The sequence below is a fragment of the Pinus tabuliformis genome, chromosome J (genome assembly GCF_031772625.1).
Source record: "Pinus tabuliformis cultivar Carrire ecotype Pingquan chromosome J, CPIR1, whole genome shotgun sequence".
In the NCBI taxonomy this organism is placed as follows: Eukaryota; Viridiplantae; Streptophyta; class Pinopsida; order Pinales; family Pinaceae; genus Pinus; species Pinus tabuliformis.
Genome location: NC_142295.1, coordinates 88231634 through 88241086, shown reverse-complemented (window position 1 = coordinate 88241086; position 9453 = coordinate 88231634).

Genomic DNA, 9453 nt, shown 5'->3' with positions numbered 1-9453 from the left:
CTTGATTATGTTAGGTCCTTATAATACTAGTGTAGCCCCCTTGTTGTTATTGTTGTGCCCCATAGAAGGTCATTATTGTTATTTTTATGTCCTTACATTATTATTGTTATGTAGGCTCTGATTATATTGTGACCCCTTAGACTCCTATATATACGAAGGAGGTCTTGTCATTTGTATCATCCAAGAATTGTTCATTTATGTGATGTAAAGGAGGTTGTCCCTCGAAGAGGCTAATTTTCAAGTTATTGATCTATCTTTTCTTTTGTTTTGTCATCTGGTTGCATAACATTTGGTATCAGAGCTTTGGATTCTAGGGTTTCGCTGTTTCAAACAGGTCATCTTGGCATTTTCATTATAATTTTTTTCTTACAAAGCTTCATAAGCTAAAATTTCGAGCACGTGGTTCCAAAATCTTGGTAAACTTTGTGTAGAAATTTCATATCTTTGTTCGCTATATTTCCTAAGATCTGGTTCGAAGAACTTAAGGTTTCTGCATGCTCCAGAATTCAGTCTCAAACAAGTGACCTAGGGAAAATCATCATAATACAAGCATCATATTTGAATTTCGTAAAAAGTGAATGAACGTGCGCAGACTGTAGTTTGTCATGTATCATTTTCAAGGTTGAAGGTCGAAACAGTGACATGTGGAATTTCGTACAAGTTAGCTCTATTGAACCAGTCCATAATCAAGTTATCGTGGGAGATTGGGCATAACTTTATCTTGAATAATCCAATCTTGGTCTAACTTGTGCCGTTGGAAAGAAGATTCAACGGGCTACCACAGGTTGAAATTTCAGATCTTGAAGAGCCGAAATTACAGGGATACAACAGTTTCAAGATCGAGCTCCTACAAAGCAAGAAAAATGTGTGTTTTTTAAAAAAATTGCATAAATTTTGTTGAGAATTCAGTTTGAAGTGATTAGAAGGGCAGATTGAAGCATAGATATCGTTGTTTGTTCCATAATGCCTCGAAACAAAAAAATGGATACAACTAGTAAGCAACTAGAAAGCTCTACTATGACGCATGAAGAAGAGGAAGAAATGCAACATTGCATATCAAAATTACAAGACCAAGTGCAACAAATTTCGCTCTCGCAAAAAGTAACAAAAAATGAATTGGAAGCCATGATGAATGTTACGACAGATGGTATAAAAAGGGACATAGGAGTTTTGAATGATGGTTTAAAAGCAGACATGGAAGCAATGATGAATGTCAAGATAGAAGGGTTGAAGGAAGGTTTGGAAAGGTTGTTAGAAGAAAGGCTTCCCAGTGATGACAAGGTAATCCATGAACATCATGATGAGAAAAAAATGAATATATATTATGAGTTTAGAGACTCCAATGTTGGGTTTAAGACCCACCACATTCCAAAGATTGATATGAAGAAGTTTGATGACAAAGATCTTGTAACATGGATACTACAAATGGAGCAATATTTTGATCTAAATGATGTGCAACACACAAAAGGTATGCTTTGCATCTTTATATTTAGAACCCAATCAGTTTGTATGGTATAGATGGTTTTGTTCTCATAAACCACTTTTCACTTGGTCAATTTTTACGGAGGAAATGATAACACATTATGAATATATAAAGAGCAACACCTTCTTTAGCCAATTGAAAAAATCTCAAACAATAGGGTTCAATGGCGGAGCACATTGAGGACTTCCAAAAATTGAATATCATGGTAACTAATATTCCAGAGGAGCATATGATTGGTGTCTTCATAGGGAATTTTAAAGATAACATTCAACATGAGGTTCGCCTTTAGGAACCTAATTCATTGGAGAAGGCATTCGGGGGGCAAGAAAAGTTGAAAGCAAAATTATGGCAACAAGGAAGTCTACCATTCCCAACTATAAAGATGGAAGTGTTGTTGCTCCTACTCTTTCCACAACTTACAAGGTTGACACCACATCAATTGGAGGAAAAAAGAGCAAGAGGGCTTTGTTATAGTTGTGTAGCAAATACACTAAAAGTCATAGGTGTGCTGAAAAGAAATTATTTTACATAGATTGTGAAGAGGAGGACGAAAAGGAACAAGATACACCAAAAGAAGAGGATATACACCAGGAAGCAACCCCAAAGAAAGAAGAAATGAATTTGAACATATCTTGTAATGCATTAACAGGAATTACCACACTTCAAACTCTCAAGATAGAAGGATATATCAAGAAGAAAAAGGTAATAGTATCATTTGATTCAGGTAGTACTCATAATTTTATTCATTGTACGATAGCCAAGGAATTGAATTGCTTTCTATATCCAGCACCAGAGTGTCAAGTGATGGTTGCAAATGGGAAAACTATAAATTGCTCTGGAAAGTGCCATAATATCAAGCTAACCATGGGGGATTATGTATTGAATAGTCCAATGCTTTTCATTCCAATGGGTGGTGTTGATGTTGCACTAGGAGTCCAATCGTTAGAATCTTTGGGGACGATAGCTTTTATTTTTCAAGAACTTTTGTTGAAAATTTTCTGGGAAATAAAAGCAATTGAATTAAGAGGTATTGCAGGGAAACCAGGGAAGATAATCAGCTCTAATGGCATAACAAAGCTCTTAAAGAAAGAACAACGAGGCATAATTGCACAATTATGCTCACTAGAGGTTCTAATGTCGAAATCATCTATTTCTTCATATCTCCAAAAAGCCTTGGATAACCATTCCAAGGTATTAGAGACTCCCAAAAGCCTCCCACCTATTAGTGATTATGATCATGCTATTCACTTGATTCCAGTAATTGTTCCTCCATGCATCAGGCTTTACAGATATCCCTATGCCCAAAAGAGTGAATTTGAACGTATGGTTGCAAAAATGCTAGAGGTTGGTATAATTCAACCTAGCCAAAGTTCTTTCTCTGCTCCAGTGGTATTGGTGCACAAGGATGGATCATGGCATATGTGTCTAGATTATAGAGAGCTCAACAAGCTCACTATTAAAGATAAATTTCCCATTCCTGTCATTGATGAATTACATGGAGCAATTTACTTCACCAAGTTGGATCTTCCTTCAGGATATCATCAAATTAAAATGAAGACTAAAGACATTACGAAAACAACATTCAGAACTCATGAAGGTCATTATGAATTTTTGGTCATGCATTTTGGCTTTACTAATGCACCTTCCACATTTCAAGGTTTGATGAATTCCATTTTCAAAACCTTCCTTAGAAAAGTTGTGTTTTTTTTACGATATTATAATCTATAGCAAGTCTTGGAACGATCATGTTCAACATGTTGACAGTGTGTTCAAACTATTGGAGGAGAAACATTTATATACAAAACCTCCAAATGTTTCTTTGAAGTACAGGGGGTGGAATATTTGGGTCATATTGTATCTCATGAAGGTGTTAACGTAGACCCCAACAAAACTAAAGCCATTAAGGAATGGAAAATCCCCACAACCCTAAAGCATCTTCGAGGATTTGTTGGGTTGACAAAGTATTATCGCATGTTTGTTAAGGATTATGAAAGAATAGTAGTGCCTCTAACAACATTACTGAAGAAAGATGCATTTTTTTGGACTCTAGAAACAACTAAGGCCTTTGAACATCTTAAAGGGACAATGTGCCAAGCACCGGTCTTAGCTACACAAGTGACAAACTTCACAAAAACCTTTATTGCGGAATGTGATGCCTCAGGAAATGGAATTGGTGTTGTTCTAATGCAAGAAAGAAGACCCATTGCTTTTGTAAGTCATCCAATCAAGGGAGAGTATTTACACAAACCTATTTATGAGAAAGAAATGTTGGCAACACTACATGCATTAAAGCAATGGTGACCTTACACAATGGAAAGACACTTCAAGGTAAAAACAGATCATGATAGTCTTAAATACTTTTTGGAACAAAGATTATCTTCAGAAGAGCAGCAAAAATGGATCACAAAGATGTTGGGTTATGACTTAGAAATCATCTACAAAAAAAGGGGAGCAAAATGTTGTTGTAGATGCACTCTCAAGAAAGGATGATGATGTGGAAGCATTGCTCTGTGCCATTTCTATTATCCAACTTGATTGGATAACTACAGCAAGGGACGAATGGAAGAATGACGAAGAGGTGTGGACACTCATTCAAAACTTACAGCACGATCCCAGTACATCTGATACATTTATCTAGAAAAATGATTCATTATGGTACAAAGATCGCTTATATCTATGTAAGAATTCCCAACTCAAACAAAAGATTATTTTTTAATTGCACACCTCCCCCTTAGGAGGGCACTCGGGGTTTTTAAAGACTTACCACAGGGTCAAGAAAGATTTTTTGGGGATGACCTTAAATCTGATATTCAAAAGTTTGTGGCAGAATGTTTGGTTTGCCAAAAATATAAAGTTGAGACAATTAAGACCCTGGGTCTGTTACAACCTTTAGCCATTCCAAGCTAGCATTGGGAGGAGGTCCCAATGGATTTTATCACAGGTTTACCCAAGTCCGAAGGAAAGAGTGTCATCATGGTGGTAGTCGATAGACTTACTAAGTATGCACACTTTTGTGCATTATCTCATCCTTTTAAAGCCAGTACAGTTGCTACTGCATTTATGGAAACAATTCAAAAGTTACATGGAAACCCAAAGATTATTGTAAGTGATAGAGATCCCATTTTCACTAGAATTTTTTGGACGAAAATATTTTCTTGTCTTGGTACTCAATTAACTGATAGCTCATCTTATCATCCTCAATCTGACGGGCAAACTGAGATAGTAAACAAATTTTTGGAAGGATATCTTCGTTGCTTTGTATTTGATAAACAAACATAATGAATCAAGTGGTTACCTTTGGTTGAATGGGGGTATAGCACTTCCTTCCATACTGCAGCAAAAATGACCCCATTTATGGCACTTTATGGATACCATCCATCGTCAATCACATCATCTTTAAGAGAAAATTCTAAAGTTCAAGCAATGGAAGATCACATCAAGCATCAACAACAAGCTCTCCAACTCTTAAAGGATAACCTCACTCTGGTGCAGAATCGAATGAAACAACAGGCAGATCAGCATTGTAGTGAAAGAAGTTTTGAAGTAGGTGACTGGGTATTTTAACAGCGACAACCATACAAACAAATGTCCCTCAAGCAAGCTAAGAAGGATAATGAATTATCACCCAAGTTCTATGGTCCTTACAAAGTGTTGCAAAATATTGGTACTATGGCATACAAATTGGAGCCCCCTGCATCTTCCCGAGTACACCCAATTTTCCATGTTTCATGCTTAAAAAAGGTTGTCGGTGACAAGCTCCAAGTTTGAACAACACTGCCAGAACTTGACGAAGAAGGAAAAATCATACTAGAGCCTGAAGTAGTCATGGAAACAAGAACCCGACAGCTACGGAATCGATCAATTTCAGACTATCTCATTAAGTGGAAGAACTTACCCATTGAAGATTCCAGATGGGAGAATGAGTTTTATACAAAAGCATCGAGAACTACTCAAGCGTTGAAGACAACACTTTTTTGAAGGAGAGGGGCATGTTAGGTCCCTATAATACTAGTGTAGCCCCCTTATTGTTATTGGTGTGCCCCATAGAAGGCCATGCCCCATAGAAAGCCACTATTGTTGTTGTTGTGCCCTTGCATTATTATTGTTATGTAGGCTCTGATTATATTGTGACCCCTTAGAAGGAGGACTTGTCATTTGTATCATCCAAGAATTGTTCATTTATGTGATGTAAAGGAGTTTGCCCCCTCAAAGAGGCTAATTTTCAAGTCGTTGATTTCTCTTTTCTTTTGTTTTGTGATCTGGTTGCATAACAAATTCCCACAACATGAGTTACATGTATTACCATATATATGAATTACTTATATAGTGAATTATAAAATTATCAAGAGAACAATAAAAAAAGGACCAGGATAAATTCTTAAAGGACTTTAGCATATGAAAATATTTTTTCCCTAAAAGTTAGTAATAAAGAGTTCATCACATAGCTAAATAAAAAATTACAAGAAGAAAATCAAAATCTCAAAAAGAAATTATGACAATGAATTACTAGAAAAAGATGAAATTTATTCCTTAAAATATCACGATCAAAAATCTTTTGCACAAATCAAATCAGAGGATAAAAAAGCAGTGTGTTTAGAAGTTGGAACGAAAGAAGCAAGATCTCAAGAAAAAATTATCAAAAACTACAAAGAAAGTTCTTTGCCTAAGAAACCTTAACCAGAGGTTACTTGAGCGAATTTAAAAATTAAAAGATGCAAAGCCAGAGAATCAAGATATTAAAAATGAGGTCAACAAATCAGAAAATGAGGAAGAACTTTCATCCCTAAGGGTTTATAATCAAAATTTGCTTACACAAAAATTAAGAAATTACATAATGATGAGAATTAAGTGAAGTCAACAAATCAGAAAATGAGGAAGAACTTTCATCCCTAAGTGTTCATAATCAAAATTTTCTTACACAAATTAAGAAATTAAAGAATGATAAGAAATCACTTGAGAACAAATTAGTGTAACTTACCAACAAGGAATCAATGATTGATAAAGAAACAACCATTGATCCCATTGAAATAAATAAGTCATTGTCGTAAATGCAATGTTTTAAAAACCGGCCGGTTTGAACCGGTAATCGGTCAAACTAGCCAGTTCACTAGCCCACCAAGTCAAACCGGCAGAAAAACCCAGTCTGACCCCTCATTTCACCAAAAAAAGGAAAAAAAACGGTCCTAACCGACTGGTTTAGGATGGAACCGCCCTGTTTATGGTCAAACCAGTCGATTTTGTCCTAAACCAGTCGGTTAGCTGCCAAGGCTGCAGAGGACCCACGCAGCGCGGTTTTCCAAGGTTGTAGGGTGTTTTGGAGGGAAAATAAGGGTTCTTTCTCTCCAAAAACACCCTCTCCAAGCCTTTAAAAGGACCTTGTCCCTCTCATTTGTCTCACAAATCTCATTTGGAGTATTTGTGAGTTTGATTGGGAGCTTGGAGAGTGTTGAGTTTTTTCTAGAGTAGCCATCTTGGAGGCTTGGAGTTGGAATTGGAGATATTTTGGAGATAGTTTGGAGCTGTCAATGGAGTTGGCATCTTCAAGAGGAGGCTAAGGAAGCTAGTTTGCATTTCCAGGCAAGGGTTTTCACTTGAAAATTCTTCATTTCATTGTCGTCCATGTATTAAAATTTTTATGTGTTCTAAACTTCTAACTTCTATCATCTATGCTATCAAATCTCTAGTTCTATGCTATCAAATTTTGTAGGCTACATGTGCATTTGTTTTCTAAATTTAGCTTTGTTTTCCATGTTTCTTAGCTGCAAATTTTTTTAAATGACCGATTTCTTTGCAAATTTTAATTATTTCAAGCCAACATGGCTCCAAAAGCCAAGGACAGTGCATGGACTCATTGCGATTTGATTGATAGAAAAATGATATGCAAATTATGCCATAAACCTATTGGAGGTGGGGGTATTCTCAGATTGAAACGACACTTGGCTAGGGTAAGAGGCCAAGTAAAGCTATGTGAAGCACCAAATGAAGTGTTAGGTCCTATTAAGGCAGAATACCTTTCCAAGCTTGAAAAGTTTCATGAGGATAAGGCTAGGGAGAAGATCGTCCAAGATGACATTGCAAGGAAGAGGGAATTATTAGAAGCCATGAAAGAGAGTGGGTATGATGATTATGAGATTCAAGACTCCTCTTTTATCCCTTCCACCAATGACCCCTTTCACTATGTTCATCCTTCTTTTGGCCAACTATCAAAAGGAACAAAGAGAACAAACATCCAAAGTTATTTCTCATCCTCTGCCAACATTGCCTCTTCTAATCCCACTTCCTCCCAGCCAAGTCGTCAACCCACTTTGGATCAACATTGGAAAAAACAATGCAAAGAAACTTCTTATCAATACATTGCTAGATGGTGGTATGATGCAGATATCCCATTTAATGTTGCTCGCTCACCTTATTACCAAGCTATGTGGGACTTTGTTATAGCTGCAAGAAAGGGCTTCAAAGGCCCTAATATGCATGACTTGAGGGGAGCTCTTTTGCAAAAAGATATTTCTTCCATTGATGAGTATTTAGCTGAGTATAAAGGTTCATGGCTCAAAACAGGTTGTTCCATCATGTCAGATGGATGGACCGATGGAAAGAACCGCACTATCATTAATTTCCTTATTTCTTGCCCTCAAGGAACCATGTTTTTGAGATCAGTTGATGCATCTGATAAGGTGAAGGATGCAACCCTCGTATTTGAGCTTTTGGATGACATTATTCAGGAAATGGGGGAGCAGAATGTTGTGCAGGTCATCACGGATAATGCCTCAAACTATGTTCTTGCTGAAAAGATGCTTGAGTCCAAATATAGGACCATATTTTGGACTCCATGTGCTGCACATTACATAGACCTCATGCTTGAGGACATAGGCAAAGTGGAGTGGGTAAAAAACACTATAGAGCATGCCAAGTGCATTACAAAATACATTTACAACCACTCATGGATATTGAGCCTAATGAGGAAAAACATTGGGGGCAAAGAGTTTGTTAGGCTTGCAATTACAAGATTTGCAACTCACTTCCTCACATTGCAATGTCTCAATGCTCAACATAAAAACCTGCAGAAAATGTTTTCTTCTGATGATTGGACTGAATCTCGGTGGGCTCGTAGACAAGATGGCAAAGACACCAAAAAGAAAGTGTTTGACAATTATTTTTCGAAAATGTCTGCAAAGTTTGTGAAAATTACTGAGCCCCTTGTTAAGGTGCTAAGGATGGTGGATGGGGAAAAATTGGCCATGGGCTACATTTATGAGGCTATGGATTAGGCAAAGGAGCAGATACGGCCAACTTACAAGGACAGGTTAGCTAAATATGGCCGTATATGGGAGATCATTTATAACAGATGAAACAATCAACTCCATCGTCCTATACATGCATCTGGGTATTTTTTGAACCCAAAGTATCATTATAAAGCTCAGCTAGGAGATCTGCAGGATGGGGAGGTCAGAGTTGGATTGATTGAGTGCTTGGAACACATGGTCCCTAGCCATGCAGACCAATTGGAAATACATAGACAACTTACTCTTTTCAGTATAGCAATTGGTACCTTTGGCAAAAACTTGGCAAAGATGGCAAGAGATGTGGATCAACTAGGTAAGCAATTCCAATTTCCAATTTGTTTTTCTTTTCAAGTTAAATTGTTTACAAATTTACAATTCAAATTATCTATAAATACTTGTAATTTGTAAATAAGTAATGAAATGAACTAAGTTACTAATTAATGTCTTTTTCTTTGCAGCACATTGGTGGGAGTCATTTGGCGGCCAGTGCCCTCAACTGCAAAAGTTTGCAATTAGAGTCCTTAGTCAAACTTGTAGTGCTTCAGGTTGTGAGCACAATTGGTCTGTTTTTTAGCACATGCACACGAAGAAGAGAAACCATTGGGAACAAAAACGGTTAAATGATCTTGTCTTCGTGCAATACAACCTTCAACTAAGGCGGAACCAAAACCTTATCTAGATCCCATT